An 8,783-nucleotide genomic window follows, 5' to 3' on the forward strand; every position below is an offset into this window, starting at 1 on the left:
AATAGTCGAAAGTGATTGAAGGGCAAATAGACCCCCCCACACGCCCATCCTTCCCCCAAACACATCCAATAATAATTTTGATATAGCCATTTTGTTCAGCGTAGTTGATTTCCAGATAGAAAATATGTTTGTCAGGAGGACACTCCCCCACAACCCTCGGGACAAGAGTTTTAAGTTATGCCCTGGGGGCATATAATGTTATAATAGAAGGCGTTGTCGTAGAAACTTCAAAACAGGCTCATTCGATTGGAAATTCAAAGGGCTAGTACCGTTTTTAATAGTTGAAAGTGATTGGAGGGCAACTAGCCCCTCCCCACACAAATCATTCCCCCAAACACATCCAATCAAAGTTTTGAGACAGCCATTTTGTTCAGCGTAGTTGATTTGCCGGATAGAAAATATGTTTTTGAGGAGGACACTCCCCCACAGCCCTCAGGGCAAGGGTTTTAAGTTATGCCCAGGGGGTATATAAAGTTTTTATAAAAGGCATTGTCATAGAAAATTCTAACAAAGCTCATTCAATTGGAAATTCAAAGGGCTAGTTCCCTTTTTAATAGTCGAAAGTGATTGGAGGGCAACTAGACCCCCCCCCCCACACACCCATCCTTCCCCCAAACACATCCAATAAAAATTTTGAGATAGCCATTTTGTTCAGCGTAGTTGATATCCAGGTAGAAAACATATTTTTGAGGAGGACACTCCCCCACAACCCTCAGGTCAAGGATTATAAGTTATGCCCTGGGGCATATAAGGTTTTTATTGAAATCTTTGTCGTAAAAACTTGAAAAAGGGCTCATTTGATTCGACATTCCAAGGACTAGTACCCTTTTTAATAGTCGAAAGTGATTTGAGGGCAACTAAACCCAATAACCTAACCTAACATAAACCAGAGACGACACACACACAGAGACGACACACAAATAGAGACGACACACACACAGAGACGACACACACACAGACGACAAACACACAGGTACGACACACACACAGAGACGACACACACACAGAGACGACACACACACAGAGACGACACACACACAGAGACGACAAAAGCACAAAGACGATACACACACAGAGACGACACACACACAAAGAGAGACGACACACACACACAGAGACGACACACACACAGACGACAAACACACAGGTACGACACACACAGAGACGACAAACACAGAGACGACACACACACAGAGACGACACACAGAGAGAAAACACACACACAGAGACGTCACACACACAGAGACGACAAAAACACTAAGACGATACACACACAGAGACGTCACACACAAAGAGACGACACACACACAGACACGACAAAAGCGCAAAGACGATACACACACAGAGATGACACACACACAGAGACGACACACATAAAGACGACACACACATAGAGATAATACACATAGATACACATACAGATAAGTTTTAACTGAAGTCTTTGTCGTAAAAACTTGAAAAAGGGCTCATTCGATTTGAAATTCAAAGGGCTAGTATCCTTTTTAATAGTCGAAAGAGATTTGAGGGCAACTAACCCCCCTCTCACGCCCACCTTTTCCGAAGAAACTCCCCCGCAACCCTCAGGGCAAGGATAGTAAGTTATTCCCTGGGGGCATATAAGGTTTTTTATTAAAATCTTTGTCGTATAAGCTTTAAAAAGGGCTCATTCGCTTTGAAATTTAAAGGGCTAGTACCCTTTTTAATAGTCGAAAGTGATTTGAGGGTAACTACCCTCCCCCCCTCTCACGCCCACCTTTTCCCCAAACACGTCCAATCAAAATTTTTAATATAGCCATTTTATTCAACGTAGTTGAAAGTTTTGGAAATTAGGTCTTTAAGGATAACAACCCCTCCCCCCTCACAGCCCTTAGGGCAAGGGTTGTAAGTTATGCCCTGGGTGTATATAAACTGTTATTGAAATCGTTGTCGTAGAAACTTCAAAAGGGTTCATCCAATTGGAAACTGAAAGGGCTAGTGCCTTTTTTAATAGCTGAAAGAGATCGGATAGCGACTAACGCTCCTCTCACCCCCATAATTGCTTAGGAAAGATCGAACCAAAATATTTAGATATCCATTTTGTCCAACGTACCTGAAAGCTCTGTAAATTAGGTCTTTTAGGATGATAACCCCCTCAGAGCCCTCAGTGCAAGGGTTGTAAGTTATACCCTGGGGGCATTAAAGTGTATATCGAAACTTGTTATAGAAATTTCAAAAAGGGCTCATTTGATTGGAAATTGAAATTGCCCTTTTTAATAGCCGAAAGGGAGTGGAGAGTAATTGCCCCCCCCCTCTTACACCCACCATTTCCCCCAAAACATTCAATCAAAATTTAGACATAGCCACTTTGTTCAACATAGTTGAAAGTTCTGGAAATTATGTATTTAAGGATGACAAACCCCCGAGAGACCCAAGGGCAAAGGTTGTAGTTTATGCCCTGGGGGCATATAAGATTTTATAGATAGAGTTGTCGTTAAACTTCAAAAGGAGCTCATTCAATTCAAAATTGAGAGGGCTACTGTCCTTTTTAATAGTTAAAAGTAAATGAAGCATAGCAAACCTCCAAGTGAGGCCTACCATTCCTCTAAACCTTTTCAATGAAAATTTTCAAATAGTCAACTTGTTCAGCATCGTGTAAAGTGCTGGAAAACATGTCTTTGAGAATGACTTTGGGTAAGGGTTGTAATTTTTGCCCTGGTGCCTATAAGGTGTTTATAGAAAGCGCTGTCGTTTCCAAAAGTGCTCATTCGATTGGAAATCGAAAGGCCTAGTGCCCTTTTTAATAGTCGAAAGTGATTGGAAGGCTTGACATTTTGATAGTGAAGATCGATGTGGGTATAATGTATTATTTTTGTTGTTGTTGTTGTTTAGACCTGGGCACTTCGTATCGAAGGAGTTGTCGTGGGAACCTCAAAAAGGGCTCATTTGATTGAAAATAGAAAGGGCTGATGCCCTTTTTAAAAGTTGAAAGTGATTGGAGGGCAACTAGTCCCCCTTCTACTCCCACTCTCCCATTTGCCCATTATGTTTAAAAGCTAAATGTTTTCTTAAGATAAAATCGAAAGGCACTGTTTTAATGCTAAATCCTAATACGGTATATCAACAGTATCCCAAGATGGACTGAGGGTGTTATGTTCAAATTTTCGGGGCTACTTGTGGTATCAAAATTGAACGCAGTCAAAAAAGTTTAAGTGTATCCAAGCTATCAAAGAAAGTAAACAGATTTTTTTGCGAATGGTATCAAGTTCCCCATTTCAGGTCAACTATAGGAGGTATGAAACTAAATTAAACAGTACTATTTGTGTCCAGATTTTTAAAAGGGTGTATATTGTTAAAAATTGCTGAAAATTTTTCTCAAGCATACAAATAGCAGGTCAAGCTATAAAGTCTTAAAAAACGAAAAAATTTAAAGTATTATTTTCTTTTTCCCTGAAAAGACTATGTCAATATAAAACGAACAGAAATTATTTTAAAAAAACTTTTTCTTCAAAGTAAGTTTTTCAGAGAAAAGTTAAGAACTCCATTAAACAAAAAAAGAGCAAAAATAAAATCAAATAATCTACCAAACGTGGAACTACCATAAATCAGCATCGATAAATAAATGAAACCCAAAACGAACAGAAATTACAATAAATAACCGAGTCAAACTCAAAACGAGCAAAAATTAACATAAGTTGGACTCAAAACCCCTATGCCGTCCCAAGGCCAGAACAAAATTTGCACTTTACAGAAAAAATATAAATGAATGTGCATTGTCAGTTTAATATACATATACTGATATTTAGTAATAAAAATGTTAATATTATTTGATTTATTAAGGTTATAAAAGTAAAAACATTTAAATTCTTTCAGTAAAGTGCAAATTATGTTCTGGCCTTTGGAAGGAAAGGGGGTTTTGAGCCCTACTCATGTTAATTTATGCTCGTTTTGAGTTTGACTCGGTTATTTATTGTAATTTCTATTCCTTTTGGGTTTCATTTATTTATCGATGCTGATTTGTGGTAGTTTCACGCTTGGTAGATTATTTGATTTATTTTTGCTCATTTTTGGTTTAATGGAGTTCTTTAATTATCTTTGAAAAACTTATTTTTTGGAAAAAGTTTTTTTAATTAATGTCTAATCATTTTATATTGACATAGTCTATTCAGGGAAAAAGAAAATAATAGTTTAAATCTTTTTTTTAAGACTTTATAGTTTGGCCTGCTATTTGTATGCTGGAGAAAATTTTTCAGCAACTTTTAACAACATACACCCTTTTAAAAATCTGGAGACAAGTAGTAGTGTTTAATTTAGTTTCATACCTCCTCTAGTTGACCTGAAATGGTAAACTCGATACCATTTGCAAAATAATCTGTTTACTTTCTTTGATAACTTGCATACACTTGTGCTATTTTGATATGGTTAAATTTTAAGAGCAGAAGTAGCCCCGAAAGTCTGAATATAACACTATTGAAAAGGGTCATTTCAATTTCCAAACAAATGAGCCCTTTTTGAAATTTTTATAACAGCTTTCTATATAAACCTCATATGCCCTCAGGACATAACTTACAACCTTTGAACTGAGGGCTCTGAGGGGGGTTAAAATCCTAAAAGACCTAATTTCCAGAACTTTCGAATGCGTTGAACAAAATGAATTTCTCAAAATTTTGATTGGATGTGTTTGGGGAAATGGTGAGCGTTATAGGGGGGTTAGTTGCCCTTCAATCACTTTCGACTATTAAAAGGGCACTTTCCCTTTCAATTTTTAATGGAATGAGCCCTTTTTGATGCTTTTACAACATCGCTCTCTATAAAAACCTTACAAGCTCCCAGGGCATAACTTACAACCCTTGCCCTGAGGGTTTTGGGGGTGATGGGTTGTCATCCTTAAAGACCTAATTTCCAAAACTTTTGACTATTAAAAAGGGCACTAGCCCTTTGAATTTCCAAGCGAATGAGCCCTTTTTCAAGTTTCTACGACAAAGATTTCACTAAAAACCTTATATGCCCCCAGGGCATAACTTATAACCATTGCCCTGAAGACTGTGGGGGGAGTGTCCTGCTCAAAGGTATAATTTCCTGAACTTTAAACTGCGTGGAAAAAAATGAATGTCTCAAAATTTTGGTTGGATGTGTTTGGGGAAATGGTGAGCGTGGAAAGGGTGTTAGTTGCCTTCCAATCACTTTCGACTATTAAAAAGGACACTAGCCATTTCAATTTCCTATCGAATGAGCCCTTTTTGAAGTTTCTACGACAACTCGTTCTATAAAAACCTTGTATACCCCCAGGGCATAACTCACAACCCTTGCCCTGAGGGCTGTGGGGGAGTGTCCTCCTCAAAAACATAATTTCTATCTGGAAATCAACAACACCGAGCAAAATGGCTATCTAAAAATTTTGATTGGATGTGTTTGGGGAAAAGGTGGGCGAGAGAGGGGGGTTAGTTGTCCTCAAATCACTTTCGACAGATGAAAAGGGCTAACCCTTTGAATTTCCAATTGAATCAGCCCTTTTCCAGTTTCTATAACAAAGATGTCAATAAAAACGTATGTGTCCTTAGGGCATAATTTATAACCCTTGTTCTGAAGACTGTGGGGGGAGTGTCCTGCTCAAAAGTATAATTTCCTGAACTTTAAACAACGTGGAACAAAATGGCTGTCTCAAAATTTTGATTGGACGTGTTTGGGAAAATGGTGGGTGTGGAAGGGATGTTAGTTGCCTTCCAATTACTTTCGATTATAAAAAAGGGCACTAGCCATTTCAATTTATAATCGAATGAACCCTTTTTGAAGTTTCTACCATAACGCGTTCTATAAAAACCTTATATGCCCCAAGGGCATAACTTACAACTCTTGCCCTGAGGGCTGTTATTGGGTTGTCATCCTCAAAGACCTAATTTCCAGAACTTAAAACTATGTTGAATAGAATGGCTATCTCAAAATGTGGATTGGATGTGTTTGGAGAAAAGGTGGGCATGAGAGGGGGGTTAGTTGCCGTCCAATCACTTTCGACTATTAAAAAGGGCACTAGTCATTTGAATTCCCAATCGAAAGAGCCTTGGAGTGTGCTCCTCAAAAACATATTATCTATTTGGAAATCAACTATGCTGAACAAAATGGCTATCTCAAAATTTTGAGTGGATGTTTTTGGGGGACTGATGGGCGTGGAGGGGGCTAGTTGCCCTCCAATCCCTTTCGACTATTAAAAAGGGCACTAGCCCTTTGAATTTCCAATCGAAAGAGCCTTTGTTGAAGATTCTACGACAACGCGTTCTATAAAAACCTTATATGCCCCCAGGGCAAAACTTAAAACCTCGCCCTGAGGGTTGTGGGGGAATGTCCTTCTCAAAAACATATTTTCTGTCTGGAAATCAACTACGCTGAACAAAATGGCTATCTCAAAATTTCTATTGGATGTGTTTGGGGGAATGATGGGCGTGGGGGGGGGGGCTAGTTGCTCTCCAAACACTTCCGACTATTAAAGAGGGTACTAGCCCTTCGAATTTCATGTCGAATGAGCCTGTTTTGAAGTTTCTACGACAACGCCTTCTATAAAACCTTATGTAATAACTTAAAACCCTTGCATAATTTAAAACCCTTGCACTGAGGTTTGTGGGGGAGTTTCCTCCTCAGAAAAACATTTTCTATCTGGAAATCAACTACGCTGAACAAAATGGCTATCTCGAAATTTTTATTGGATGTGTTTGGGGGAATGATGGGCGTGGGGGGCTAGTTCCCCTCCAATCACTTTCGACTATTAAAAAGGGCCCTAGTACTCTCGATTTCCAATCGAATGAGCCCCTTTTGAAGTCTCTACGACGACCCCTTCCATACGAAGTGCCTTGCTCTAAAGTAAAAAAATAATATATGGTACATTGTGCAACATTGTTCTTATATGCCCTCAGGGCATAACTTAAAACCCTTGCCCCGAGGGTTTTGGGGGAGTGTCTTCTTCAAAAAGATATTTTCTATCTGGAAATCAACTACGCTGAACAAAATGGCTATCTCAAAATTTTGATTGGATTTGATTGGGGGAATAATAGGCGTTGGGGGGGGGGGTCTACTCGCCCTCCAATCACTTTCGACTATTAAAAAGGGCACTAGCCATCCCAATTTCCAATCGACTGAGCCCTTTTCGAAGTTTCTACGACAACTCCTTCGATACGAAGTGCCTTGTCGAAGAAAAAAAAACACATTGTGGCCACATCGTTCTTTACTTAGGCAGCGCTGGCGCGCTGCCTAGGATTAAGTACAAAAGGCAATATTTTTCATAAAATTGGTTTTCAGTAAAGCGCCAATGACGCAGTAGGTTTTAGACTTTTACAGTGAGAGAAGGAGGTTATACCCAAACTCTTGCTTTGGTAATTTTTGTTTGTTTCAAGCTTAATTTGCATATTCAATTTAAGTTTCACTCGTTTTAAGATTTATTTATTAATTTACATTAATATCCATTGTATGTTTGTTTGCATTGATTGTTTTTTAATTTCTGTTCGTTTTAAGTTTCATTAATATTTCAATAGGATAATATTTTTTTTCGTTTTAAGCTTGATATTCATATTCAATATAAGCATTACTCGCTTTAAGATCTATTTATTCATTTATATTATTACTTTTTGCATGTTTTTGTTATGATTGCTTATTTAATTTATGTTCGTTTTGTGTTTCATTTGTTCTTTAACAGTATTTTCTTGTCGTGTTTATTTTTAATTTTAAAATGTATTTTTATATGAATATGTTAAGTTTAAAATGGCCTTTACTTTTCTTTGAAAAACTTATTTTTTTGGAAAGTTTTTTTAATTAATTAAGAGTAAAAAGTGATCGAAGGGCAGCTAGGCTCCCCCCACACTCCATTTATATTTTTTCCCCAGACGCACTTCATATACAAGGGGCCGTCGTATAAACTTCAAAGGGGGCTCATTTCAAAGGGGGCAAACTTTTTTTCTTTGATATTGTTACTTTGATACCAGTTTTGATACTTTGATGAAGATTTGATATTTTTTAAAGTTTGATTTTGAAATAAATAATTTTTAAAAACTTGAATCTTTTTGGAATCAAAAACGAACAAAAATTAATTGAAAAAAGCTTTCCGGAAAAATAAGATTTTAAAAGAAAAGTAAAGGACATTTTAAACTTAAGCTCAGCATATACAGATACCTGTTAAAATTAAAACTCAAAACGACCAGAAATTATTATTAAAGAATAAATGAAACCCAAAACGAACAGAAATTAAATAAACAATCATAGAAAAAAACATACAACAAGTAATAATAAAAATGAATAAATAGATCTTAAAGCGAGTAATGCTTAGATTGAATATTAAAATCAAGCTTAAAACGAAAAAAAATTTGCTATTGAAGCATAAATGAAACTTAAAATGAACAGAAATTAAATAAACAATCAATGCAAACAAACGCACAGTAGATATTAATGTAAATGAATAAATGAATCTTAAAACGAGCGAAACTTAAATTGAATATGAAAATCACAGTTTATAGAATTATCCAGTAAGTTTATCGCAGATCATTTCTGGTCTTCATTCTCGGTGCGAACAAAAACCTCCTCCCACTTATTTCTGCATTAGCAGGTTAGTGTGTACTCGTCAATCAATGAGAAATGGTTACAAAGTGCATTATTCGTAATTGCAAAAGCAGAAAAAAACTTGGTGAGCCAGCCAAGTGGTTTGCAAGTGTTCCATCTCGCAGGTATGACTTAATCCAGGATTTTCATCCTGTGATTATGAATTAATCACAGGGGCGGATCCAGGATTTTTTTAGGGGGCGAGGCGCAAAATAGGTTGATCCGATAAA

This window comes from Artemia sp. Qi Xiang Cuo, chromosome 14 (genome assembly GCF_049724085.1).
Source record: "Artemia sp. Qi Xiang Cuo chromosome 14, ASM4972408v1, whole genome shotgun sequence".
Lineage (NCBI taxonomy): Eukaryota > Metazoa > Arthropoda > Branchiopoda > Anostraca > Artemiidae > Artemia > Artemia sp. Qi Xiang Cuo.